The sequence below is a fragment of the Callorhinus ursinus genome, unplaced genomic scaffold, assembly GCF_003265705.2.
Source record: "Callorhinus ursinus isolate GAN/ISIS: 27379988/994484 unplaced genomic scaffold, GSC_fseal_2.0 scaffold1, whole genome shotgun sequence".
NCBI lineage: Eukaryota > Metazoa > Chordata > Mammalia > Carnivora > Otariidae > Callorhinus > Callorhinus ursinus.
The window spans coordinates 92,921,107-92,933,448 of record NW_027397063.1 but is presented as its reverse complement, the minus strand read 5'-3'; the positions used below and the strand labels follow the sequence as shown (position 1 = coordinate 92,933,448).

Below are 12,342 nucleotides of genomic sequence, written 5' to 3'. Positions count from 1 at the left end.
AGGGAGAAGCAGGCTTCCCGCGGAGCAGGGAGCCTGATGTGGGGCTCGATCCCAGGACGCTGGGACCATGACCCAAGCTGAAGGCAGATGACCAATAACTGAGGCACCCAGGCGCCCCTGTGAGTCACTTTAAACCACCATAGGATGACCAGCTCATCTGGTTTTTCCTTCTGGTCTGAGCACTTGAAAGTTGAGCACCCCAAAAACCCCTCAGTCCAGGATAAACCAGAACATTGGCCACTTTATTCCATGTTTATTTCCTACTTGGTAGGGGCTGTGGGAGCTGGTGATCAAAAAAAGAGGCCTAGAAGATTCTCTTGGCAGGGGAGGTAAGAGCGGAAAAAAAAAAAAATATATATATATATATATACATATATATATATATGAATTGGTATTTTTAAAGCAAAAAAACTCTCCAAGTATTAATTGTATTAACTGAGCAACCCTCCCATTTTCACTGGAAAAAATTAAAATTAAAACGTATTGTGACATCCCTAGTGCAGTCTCGTAACTCTGTACTTTCAAGTTTTTAAAACATGACGAGCACTCCAGAGTTAGCTTATCAGAGTATTTTATAGACTGTTAAGCTTCTAGAGTTTCTTTTGTGTTTGTTGACTCCAAGAGTTAAATAGGAAACTGCAGTAACAGTGATGAATAGACAGAAGCTACAGCTTCTCTTGTTTTGGAAACACAAGATCAAAGTGTACTATATTTATAAATAAATTTTGTTTTGTATGAATAAGAATTCCACATTACAAAACTCAAGCAAGTCAGGGAAGTACTTTGTTGCCATGGATAGCCAAAGGTATTCCATTATTGAGCTCACTCAGGGGAAGGATACTTTTCATTGTTTGTTCTTTCCAGAAGTCTGAGACTCAAGGGAGTTATCATTCTACATTAAATCAAAAACCTCTAAACACCTTCATCGTAATGAGAAAATCTTTCACAACGGACAGTTTGAAAGGTGTAAAAGTTATTCTCTGTCACTGAGATTTTATGGGAAAAGCTGGTTCTAAGCACTACCTTTCTAAGCTTTCCAATAAATCAACACTATTGAAAACATTTAAAACTGTCAGTGTGGCATAGAAATTATCTCCATAGAAAATTATGACTTTTTTTTTGCTTTTCTATTGCTTCAAGAACACTTGACAATATTGCCAATGCCTGCCACTCCTCCGAACCCTATAGCAGATGTGGATAGAATCATATATTGGAAAACATGATAGCTGTGCATTCATAAGGAAGTCTTATTGAACAAAATGCTTTAACATTTCCTAGCTGCATTGGGATTTATAGTAAATCACCAGGAATCATATTCTGTGAGATTTAAAAGAGATTCAGAATCTCCTGATTTAAAAGACTTAAAGGGGAACAGCTCTGGGGGATTTATAAAGTTTTCAAATTTGCTAATACTGGAAATGTTATGATTCTTGAAAGTCTTTATTAAGCAAAATAAATAACATCTTTTATCTTTCCAGTGGGAAATTTTAACTTCTAGGAGGAAAGTACTACACAAGGTATAAATGTTGCTTTAACATTCCATTCAATTGAAGAAGCTGGCTAATGACATGCTAAAGTTTAATTCTTTTAAGAGGCCCATTGGTGAGCACGTGTTTATGCTTGTCTGATTTATGAGTTAATCTTGGATCACATAAAGAATGGTAGGTAAACCTAGATCAATATATGGAATAATTATTCTACAAACAGCTTGCAGGGAAATATTAAAGTGTTTGGACATTTCCGAACCTTGGGATGTCAAGTTTTCCAGAGGGAAGCTAAAGTGCTTTAATTATGCACTTGATTCTTTTTTTTTTTTTGTGCAAATGTACAATTAACAGCATATTATTTTAGATCCTAATGTCCTTTGAATATTAAAAATGAGCCAGGAGACAGTTCTGGTGACAGCCGTATGAAGGCTCTAGATTGCAATTTTCATGTACAAGTAGCTTCATATCATATCTCGTGAGGTTCGTATTGCACAGCAAAGAACCATGCTGAATATCATGCCAAAGATCGTGAGACCTGCAATCCCAATACCAACAATTCCGATGAGCTGGAGCTTAACACTGATTATGGCCTCAATTTCATCAATGCAATTCTTGGGCCCTAGAAGCTCCATTGGGCATGTGGGTTGGACCTGTTCAGAGCTTTCTTTTCCACAGCACTGAAATGTTGAGTGGAAGGTAATGAGAGTCCCGTTCCCCCTTTCCCTGTCTCTCAGGTAATCATTATAAGCCTCTTCATACATGGTCTGAACATGCCGTATGGCTACATCCTTGCCTATAAAAGCAAATACTCCAGTGGTTACTTCAGCAGCAAATATCACCAGTAGGCAGGTGAAGAAAGATCCAAGCACACACTGAGACTCCCACATGGCTCCGCAGCACCCGAAGAAGCCCACAGCCATCATCAGGGCCCCTGCTCCAACCAGCACATACAGCCTACTGAAGCCAAGCCCTAGGAACCGTTGTTCTCATGGAGAAAGCAAAGGACAGAAAATCTATGCACTTGATTCTTAACAAAGACCTGAGAGGAACTTTCTACCTTGTCATTAAATTATTGAGTTGGAAGAGAAATTTAGACTATTAGGTCCAGCTTCCTTATCTTACATGTGGGAAAACCAGAACCATGATTTGACCCAGGTCATAAGGTGCAAGGTGCTTATTTCATGGAAAAAACCCTGATAGTTAAATTTGACCCAACTGACAATGACTTACATGAATTTCCCTATGAATTTTGGCCTATTCTTTGGAAAATGAGAGGTTAGTTTGGGAAAAAGAGATGTTAGAATTTAATTATGTAATATGTATAAATTCAATAATTTCATATCAGATCTGTGCAAAATAGAACTTTTTCCAATAACTTATTTTCCCCGTTGAGTATTACTGCTCATCAGCCAAAAACTCAATTTCTTTATTTCTATATATTCCAACCACTTCCAGTTTAAAACATAATTGTTCTTCAGTCCATCAGATTTGGGTATGTTTTTATAGTCCAGTTTAGGTATTGTTGACTCAGTCACTGTTGGGTTCCAGCACTGTTCAGTTGAAAGGCCTCTCTCTCTCTCTGAGCTTCCTGCCTGCCCACCCTTGCTGTCCCATAGTGTTGATGATGTTGTAGTAAGGCACCTGCAGTGGAGGATAAGGATGGACATGCTTGTCCAAATCCTGGCTTGTTTTTGTTTTTAAAGATTGATTGACTGATTGATTGATTGATTTTGGAGAGAGAGAGAAAGAGAGAGAGAAGAAAGAGAGCATGCGCACCATGGCGGGGGCGGGGAGGGACAGAAGGAGAGGGAGAGAATCTCAAACAGACTCCCAGCTGATCATGGAGCTCTATGAGGGGCTCGATCTCGCGACCCTGAGATCATGACCTGAGTTGAAATCAAGAGTCAGATGCTTAACCAACTGAGCCACCCTGGTGCTCCCTGGCTTGGTTTTTGGTACAGACCATATCTTAGCACTAGTTCCTTACAAGATGACTCTCCTGGTTATCCTAGTCATAAGGCTCTTGAGTTAATTGTGGGATACCTGGCTCCCTTGTTTCTTATGCTTCTAGCAAATCCATGCCAAAACCAATGTATGATTCTTTTACCTTTTTGTGAAATTGTCTACCTCTGTTATTCATGCTTCCAGTTACCATATAAAGAGGATTCTCTGGCCACAACAAAATGGCTGGAAACTTTCTGCATCTGAAATGGAAGGAGAGAGATCAGACAGTGCAGGGGCCCTTTTTGTCCTTACATTTCTGTCTTCTTGTGTCACACTGCCATTTCTTTATGGTTCTCTTTTCTTAGTGCCCAGCACCAAAGGGCACACATGCAGGTTCTATCCCTTAGCCAACTCCTATGGGAACAAGGAGACCACTGAAATTTCTAAACCTTTGGTCTTTGGGAATCCCCAAATTTCATGGCTAGGCTAGGTGAATGCTACCCTGTATTTGGTGGGGACAAACACGTATCTTCTCCAGTTTCTCTAGGCTCAAACAACCTTTTATCTCTCTTGAGTCTGAAAAGGCCTAAGTACTAAACTAAGTCCTAACTAATTCATATCCTTTATGGATTTAGGGCCTGACAGCCAGTGGTAAAATCCTTTCTGAATTTAGATATCTTAGAATAGTGGTTTTTTGGTTTGTTTTGTTTTGTTTTATAGACTGCAGCCTCTGCAGTAATCTATGCCCTTTTAGTTTAGCCACCAGAAGAGATGAGGAATCAGCAGGGATCCTGGGAGAATAAAAAAGGAAATTTTTATTGATATTTTATTTTCCTGTGGCTTTCGATAATCTAGTACATATCAGCAGAGAAACAGTAACCATTTTATACAGTTGTAAAGATTCTATGGCCTGTATGTCTAATACCATTGATTAAGCCATTTGGAAGACAATGGGAAGAACATAGCTATTTTCATTTTATTTCATGGGACAGCTTTGAAAGATGAAAACTAGGCAGGTTAAGACAGTAAGCGAGAATTTTTCAAACGCTAGCCAAACCCCATTAAAAGTAGATCATGTCTCAGCAACAGGATGGCTGACTGACTGAAATGATGCCTTTTACGAATAATGGTCAACATTTAGTGAGCAAGCACAGTTCTAAATACTTTATGTGTATTCAGCAATTTAATCCTCACAACTCTTTGCGATAGCTTTGTTATAACACCCCTCGCCAGTTTATCGTTGAGGATATTGAGGCCCCGTGGAGTTAAGTAACTTGCCCAAGTATATTGGCTAGTGACTGCAGAGCTAGGACTATGCACCCAGGTTAACTGTACTCCTAACCACTAGACCATACTATTGGTTTCTCCAAAATACTAAATCTAACCATTAAGATTACTTATTCTAACCTGAGTTACTTGAAAAGAAGGCAGCACACACCCCCGAGTGCAGTTGTCTTTGCTGGGCCTGACTGAAGGTGTCCCACACCGCTCCTATCTCAAAAGGGTGGTGATGCTTATTGCCTGCAGATTTAAAAAAATATATGATTCTGGGACCCATACAGAGGGCTGGAGTTCTGGGATCTACATACTTTTGATGGTGCCCAAGATGGTTCTGATATTATGCAGGTTTCTTTCTGGAGAGTGCCGGGTCTCTAGTTCTGGTCCCTATGCAATGCTTGTCCACAGGCTCTAGGGTGGAGTGGGAATAAGATTTGCATGTTTAAAGATCAAGAAAAAGGCCGATGTGGCTGAGGCTAGGTGAGAAGTGGGAGAGAAATAGAAAATGTGATCATAGGCGGTCAGATCACATAGGGCCTGATAGGCTATGGTATGAGATTTGCATTTAATTCCATGTAAAATGGGACACCCTGGGGACTTTTTTGCAGGGACTGACATGGTCAAATTGAACATCTTAAAAAATCAAATGAAATTCAAGCAGGTTTTTCAAAGTAAAACATTTTCACTAAGCTCTCCATCTAAGAGGAGATTGGTATTAAGATATTTAAATTTCTTTAGATATTTCTTTTTTTTAAATTATTTTTTAAAAGATATTTATTTATTTGACACAGACAGAGAGAGAGAGAGCACAAGCAGGGGAAGCAGGAGAGGGAGAGGGAGAAGCAGGCTCCCCACTGATCAGGGAGCCCGATGTGGGGCTTGATCCCAGGACCCTGGGATCATGACCTGAGGCCAAGGCAGATGCTTAACTGACTGAGCCACCCAGGCACCCCTAGATATTTCTTTCCACAAGATTGGTTTTATCTCATGTTTTATATGTGATATCATAGGCCATCCTACTGAAAAACTGTGACAGATATTTCTTAATTCTTTTTTGCTGGCTTTTTTTAAACATAAATTTGAAAATTCTATGCTTTAAAATTCATGTACTATATTTGTTAGTTTTCTATTTCCGTTGTAACAAATTACTGCAAACTTAGTGGCTTAAAATAGCGTGAATTTTATCCTCTTAGAATTCTGTGGGTCAGAAGTCTGGCCCAGGTTGCACTGGGTTAAGATGGAAGTATGAGCAGGACTGCATTCCCTTCTGGGGGGCTTTCAGGGAAGTTCCTTTCCTTGTTTTTTCCAGCTTCTAGAGGCCATCCACATTCCTTGGCTCCTAGACCCCCCTCCTTCACCAGAAATGTTTCTCTCTCTGACCATTCTGTGATCACATCTCCTTTCTTTGCTTTTAAGTACTCATATGATTAGCAATGCTCAGATAATCCAGAATAATCTCCCTATCTCAAGGTCCTTAACTTAACCACATTGGCAAAATCTCTTTTGCCAAGTAAGGTAACATATTCACTGGTTTTAGGGATTAGGACATGGCCATCTTTTTTTAAATTTATTTTTTATTTAAAAAAATTTTTTTAAAGATTTTTTATTTATTTATTTGAGAGAGAGAATGAGAGATAGAGAGCACATGAGGGGGGGAGGGTCCGAGGGAGAAGCAGACTCCCTGCTGAGCAGGGAGCCCGATGCGGGACTCGATCCCAGGACTCCAGGATCATGACCTGAGCCGAAGGCAGTCGCTTAACCAACTGAGCCACTAGGGCGCCCTATTTTTAAAATTTTTAAAAGATTTTATTTATTTGTCAGAGAGAGAGAGAGCGAGAGAGAGAGCACACACACACAAGCAGGGGGGAATGGCAGGCAGAGAGAGAAGCAGGGTCCCCGCTGAGCAAAGAGCCCTATGTGGGACTCGATCTCAGGACCCTGGAATTATTACCTGAGCTGAAGGCAGGTGTTTAACCAACTGAGCCACCCAGGTGTCCCAGGACATGGTCATCTTTAGGTGGGGCATTATTTTGCTTACCACACTGTGCTTCTTCTAGAAGGAAGTTGCCTTCAGACTCAAATTTTTATAAAGAGTTCAGTGTAACATAAAAGTTAGGAGCTGGTTTGAATCTGGCATTCTGAATGGTGATTTCTCAGTGAGGTTTTCTTCTTTTTCTCTATGAAATCAACAAAATATTTCATCATTTTCTGAAACCTCTACCAGCCCTGTTATGCCTTAAATGTGTACAGAAGCTCCTATATTACACATAAATTGTTTTTCTCTCAATTGTTTCCTCTCCCCAAGTATTCGTTCCTTTTATTTGTGCATTATCTTTATGTCAAAGCATTTCTCAACTTGACATTTTCTTTCCAAGATTTAGCCTCCCATTGCACAACCTTTTTATTGCTTCACAGGAGAAACTTACCACAAAGTTATTTTTATTCCCTACCTGATTACTTCACTTTCTGACGCCAACGTTATTTTAACCTCTAAAAAGTACAGATGCTTCATCTGATATTTATTAGTAAGAGGTCATAGATACAGACAATTAAAATTCTGTTGGTGTTCTTGTTTAAGTGTCAGCTTTAAAATGGATAGATTTATGTTGATCTGATTTAAATATGTACCTATATACATATGTATATATTTTATGAACTTTCACTTGTAATCTCTTCCCATCGTCTTGTGACCTAGCAGCAGACTAACTGTGAGATAGACTGCCACGAATTTAAATTTATACTGAGGGTTTAAATGCAGGGAGACAGGATTTGAAATGTACAGTCACCAACTGATGATAACTCCTATTGCTGTTATCCATTTCCAAAGACCGTATGAGCCCATTATATCTACGCTTCTATTAACTCCTTCACACAGGGATTTGGATTTAGAGCTATAGCTTTTAAAGCAAGACTTGAACTTGAAAAGTACATGAAGGCACATTTGTATATGTACTCCACTTAGCAGAAAAGACCAAAAAAACTACTTCTCACAGGTTTTGTCATTTAATTTGCTCTGTCCCTACATTTTTGTAAATGTTATGGCTGTTCCTTGACAAGTCTCTAATTTTTCAAATAGAGTGACTGTTCATGAGAGGATTTCAATTTTCAGCACTTGGCTTTTCTTTTTTTCTTCTGAAATATGCAGCTTAAATTGTGCAAATGACAGTTTGAACTTCAGCTACTCAAATTCAAATATCAACTAGAGTCTCCTTAACTCCTATGGTATTTCATCTTTGCTCAGATTCCCAATTTTTTATGTCACATTTGGGGAACTCTGCCCTTCCTACTCTTCAGCTTGAGGGATAGAAGAGTCTAGTTTTTACATCAGTCTGGAGATGACATTTTTCCCTCAAGTTTTTCTGCCTTTGTTTCCAAAGTTTGCATTATGGTTAGTTTCCTTCACAGATGAGTAGCGTATTCTGAATCTCCCAGGAGGTGGGGTGTGTGTCAGAGACAGCTGATAAATGAAGACTGGCATCACCATTGTGTGGGGTTGATGGGGAAGCCGGGTTATAGGAGTGGCTTCTAGAGAATCTATTTTCTTAATCTCTGGATTAAAACATATGAATCTTTTGAAAAGTATATTTCGATATAAACTAACCTAATTCAAGAAAATATCCAGGACCATAAAATAGTTACTGGGTAAATTTGAAATGATGTTAATGCTCAGTTTGTGAAAATATTCAGGGCAACTTACACCAATTTGGAAATAATTGTATTTGCAGACAAATGGCACAAATATATCACAGGCCTAAAAATTGGTTTATAAAACAATCTAAACACTGCATGCAGAGTCAAGATATTTTCAGGATCTGCTTGAGGGAGTGCAAACTTTCATTTCATGGGAAAATAAAGAACTCAGTGCTAAGGAAATTGATGTTATGCTAGGAAGTTCCCTATCTGAGATATGTATACAAGCTGTGAAGGGGAAAAGAAAGCCATGTCTAATGCTTGATTTCCAAGCACTGAAAACAAAAGTCTAGACGGTAATGGGTATAGCTCAATATATTAATTCTTCAATTAACAATCTTAAGATAATTGATTCTTAAATACTTGAAAACTGATTGAAAGACTGCATATTTGCTGTGGAATATTTAAAGTTGAATCTCACATGGCCTGCACACCCATGGCTGTTTAATTGGAGAGAAAAAGCACACATGAAAGTAATTACTGATTACTTGGTTTGAGAGTGTTTACTGCTATAAGGAAGGTAGAGTTCCAATACTGTAGGATTTTAGAGGACAAATGGTTACTTTCACTGGTTCTGAAAAAGACTAGTGGCATTGGTATTTGAAATGAGTCTTGAAGCTGAACTACAAGTCTGAGCATTGAGAAGGAACAGAACAGGAGAGGCGTGGAAGGAGGGGGAGAGTAGAGGATGTAGTTTAGCTGCAAGCATGGAAGAACAGCGTGAGAGGCTGGGCACACGTCCCAAACTTTCACTCCTTAGGCCTCATCTCATCTAAAGATGTAGATTCATTGGCTTAAAAAGTATCCACTTTTCTTTTGAAGTAGCTTCCTACATTTAAAAATCAGGAGTTTTTATATAAAAATACGATTTCTAGCTTCTCTTAGACATGGGTCCACATTGTTCCATGGTAGTGGTCAGCTCTCTTCAGATGGGGCTGTTTGTTCTATCCCAAGACCACTTTACCCATTTATGTGCCCAACTCACCTCTGCTGGGGTTTGAAATCCCCACCCTCCACCCTGAGTAAGGGCCAGATCATTAAGGGTCTTATATGAACAAACTAGTACATTTAACTTCCCCCCCACCCCCTGCAGAAAATGGCTTTTGAGGAAAGGAGTGACATAACCAGAGCAATGCTTCTGAAAGCTCTGTCTGGAAGCTGGCTTGCAGATGGATGGGAAAGGGAGAATTAGATGTGGAGGGAATAATTAGGAAGCTGCAAAGTGAGTCAGTGAGAATTCATGAGGTGAAACTAAAGAGAGTGTCTAGTTAGAGGGATTGTGAAAGTGGAATTCATAAGATTTTGTGACTCCATATATGTGGGGTTTGAGAAACTAATTTGAGAGTCTAATTTGTCTCCATCTCTGTCTTCCACATAGCACCTAGGTAGGATTAAATTGTGCTTAAGGAAGATCAGAGCAAACAACTCTATGAAATTTTTGGCATATTTATTATAAATATGGTAAGGATTTTGTTCATATATAGAATTTCTTCAGGATAACCCATGAAAGAAATTTTCTGTGGCTTTGGTATTAGGAATGGGAATATGTATACTGAATAGCTGTGTGGTTTTTCTTTGTATGGCACTGTGAATGATGTAACTCCTCCTATTTATTCTTTCTCCTTGGTGAATATAGAAAAATCAGAGCCACATGTGTGACCACATTAATTTCATTACGTGCACTTGTGTACTCACTTCATTCTTAAGTTTTTTTAAACTTTAAGGAAAATTAAAATAATTTTAAAATGCTTTATTTTTTATTCAAGTATAATTAACATACATGTTATATTAGTTTCAGGTGTACAATATAGTATAATTTATACACTTTTCAGTGCTCATCAAGGTAAGTGTACTTTTAATCCCCTTCACCTATTTTATCCATCCCCTTACTCACCTCTCCTCTAGTAACCTTCAGTTTGTTTCCTGTATCTAAGAGTCTATTTTTTGTCTTTCTCCTTTCTTTGTTCATTTGTTTTCTTTCTTAAATTCCACTTATGAGTGAAAATATATGGTATTTGTCTTTCTCTGACTGATGTATTTCACTTAGCATAATACCCTCGAGGTTTATCCATGTTGTTGCAAATGGAAGATCTCATCCTTTTTTTTATGGCTGAATAATATTCCAGTGTGTTTGTGTGTGTGTGTGTGTGTGTGTGTGTATCACTCTTCTTTCTCTATTCATCTATGGATGGACACTTGGGTTGCTTTCATATGTTACCTGTTGTAAACATGCTGCAATAAACATGAACATACAGGTGCATATATCTTTTCAAATTAGTGTTTTTGTTTTCTTTGGGTAAATACCCTATAGTGGGGTTACTGGATTATATGGTAATTCTATATTACTTCTAAACACTCCACCAAAAAACTACTGGGAGCTGATAAATGAATTCAGTAAAGTCATAGGATATAAAATTAATATATAGGAATCTGTTGCATTTCTATACACTAATAACAAAATAGCAGAAAGAGAAATTAGGAAAACAATTCCCTTTACAATTGCATCAAAAATAATAAAATACCTAGGAGTATACTTAACCAAGGAGGTGAAAGATCTGTACTCTGGAAACTATAAAACAGTGATGAAAGGAATTGAAGATGACACAAAGAAATGGAAAGATATCCCATGCTCATGGATTGAAAGAACCAATATTGTTAAAAGCTACCTGAAGCAATCTACAGATTTAATGTAATCCCTATCAAAATACCAACAATATTTTTCACAGAACTAGAGCAAATAATCCTAAAATTTGTATGGACTCACAAAAGACTCTGAAGAGTCAAAGCAATCTTGAAAAAAAAAGAACAAAACTGGAGGTATGACAATCCCAGATTTCAAGAAATGCTGCAAAGCTGTATCAATCAAAACAGCACGGTACTGGCACAAAAATAGACACACAGATCAATGGGACAGAATACAGAGCCAAGAAATAAACTCATGCTTATATAGTCAATTAATCTATAACAAAGGAGGCAAGAATATACAATGGGAAAAGAGTCTCTTCAAATGAGGCTGGGAAAAATGGACAGCTATATGCAAAAGAATGAAACTGGACCACTTTCTTATACCATAGACAAAAATAAACTCAAAATGGATTAAGTGTGAGACCTGAAACCATAAAATTCTAGAAGAAAATATAGGCGGTAATTTCTTTGACTCTGGCCAAAGAATCATTTTTCTAGATATGTCTCCTTTGACAAGGAAACAAAAGCAAAATTAAACTATTGGGATTATACCAAAATGAAAAGCTTCTGCACAGCAAAGCAACCATCAACAAAACAAAATACAACCTATTGAAGATAGGAGAAGATATTTGTAAATGAAATATTCCATAAGGGGTTAATATCTAAAATAAAAAACTTATACAAGCCAACACCAAAAAACCAAATAATCAGATCAAAAAATGGGCAGAGGACATGAATAAACATTTTACAAAGGAGACCTACAGATGGCCAACAGAAACATGCAAAGATGCTCAAGATCATTAATCGTCAGAGAAATGCAAATTAAACCACAATGAGCTATCACTTTCAATCTTTCAGAAAGGCTAAAATAAAAAACCAGGAAATAACAGATGTTGGTGAGGATGTGGAGAAAAAGGAACCCTAAAGCACTGTTGGTAGGAATGCAAGCTGGTGTAGCCACTGTGGAAAACAGTATGAAGGTTCCCCCCAAAATTAAAAACCCTTTTTATAAAATTAAAAAAAAATTCCTTTCTCTTTGTTTTATTGTCTTTACTACTACTAACTCTAAAGGTATTTATGTAATTTCATGGTATTTTTAAAGTTACCTTACATCCTTTTTAAGAACAAACTAGTGTATGAAAGGTGTATTATAATCATATTATTTAATCTCATGTTTAAACTAAGCCTGACCCTGCTCAGCAGGGAGTCTCCTTCTCCCTCTGACCCTCTTCCCTCTCGTGCTCTCTATCTCTCATTC

General features: G+C 37.9%; 1 pseudogene; it reads right to left on the bottom strand.

The window, feature by feature from the left end:
* Positions 1 to 1,822: 1,822 nt before the first annotated feature.
* On the bottom strand, positions 1,823 to 10,630 carry LOC112819926 (tetraspanin-2 pseudogene; annotated as a pseudogene).
* Between the last annotated feature and the right edge of the window lie 1,712 nt (positions 10,631 to 12,342).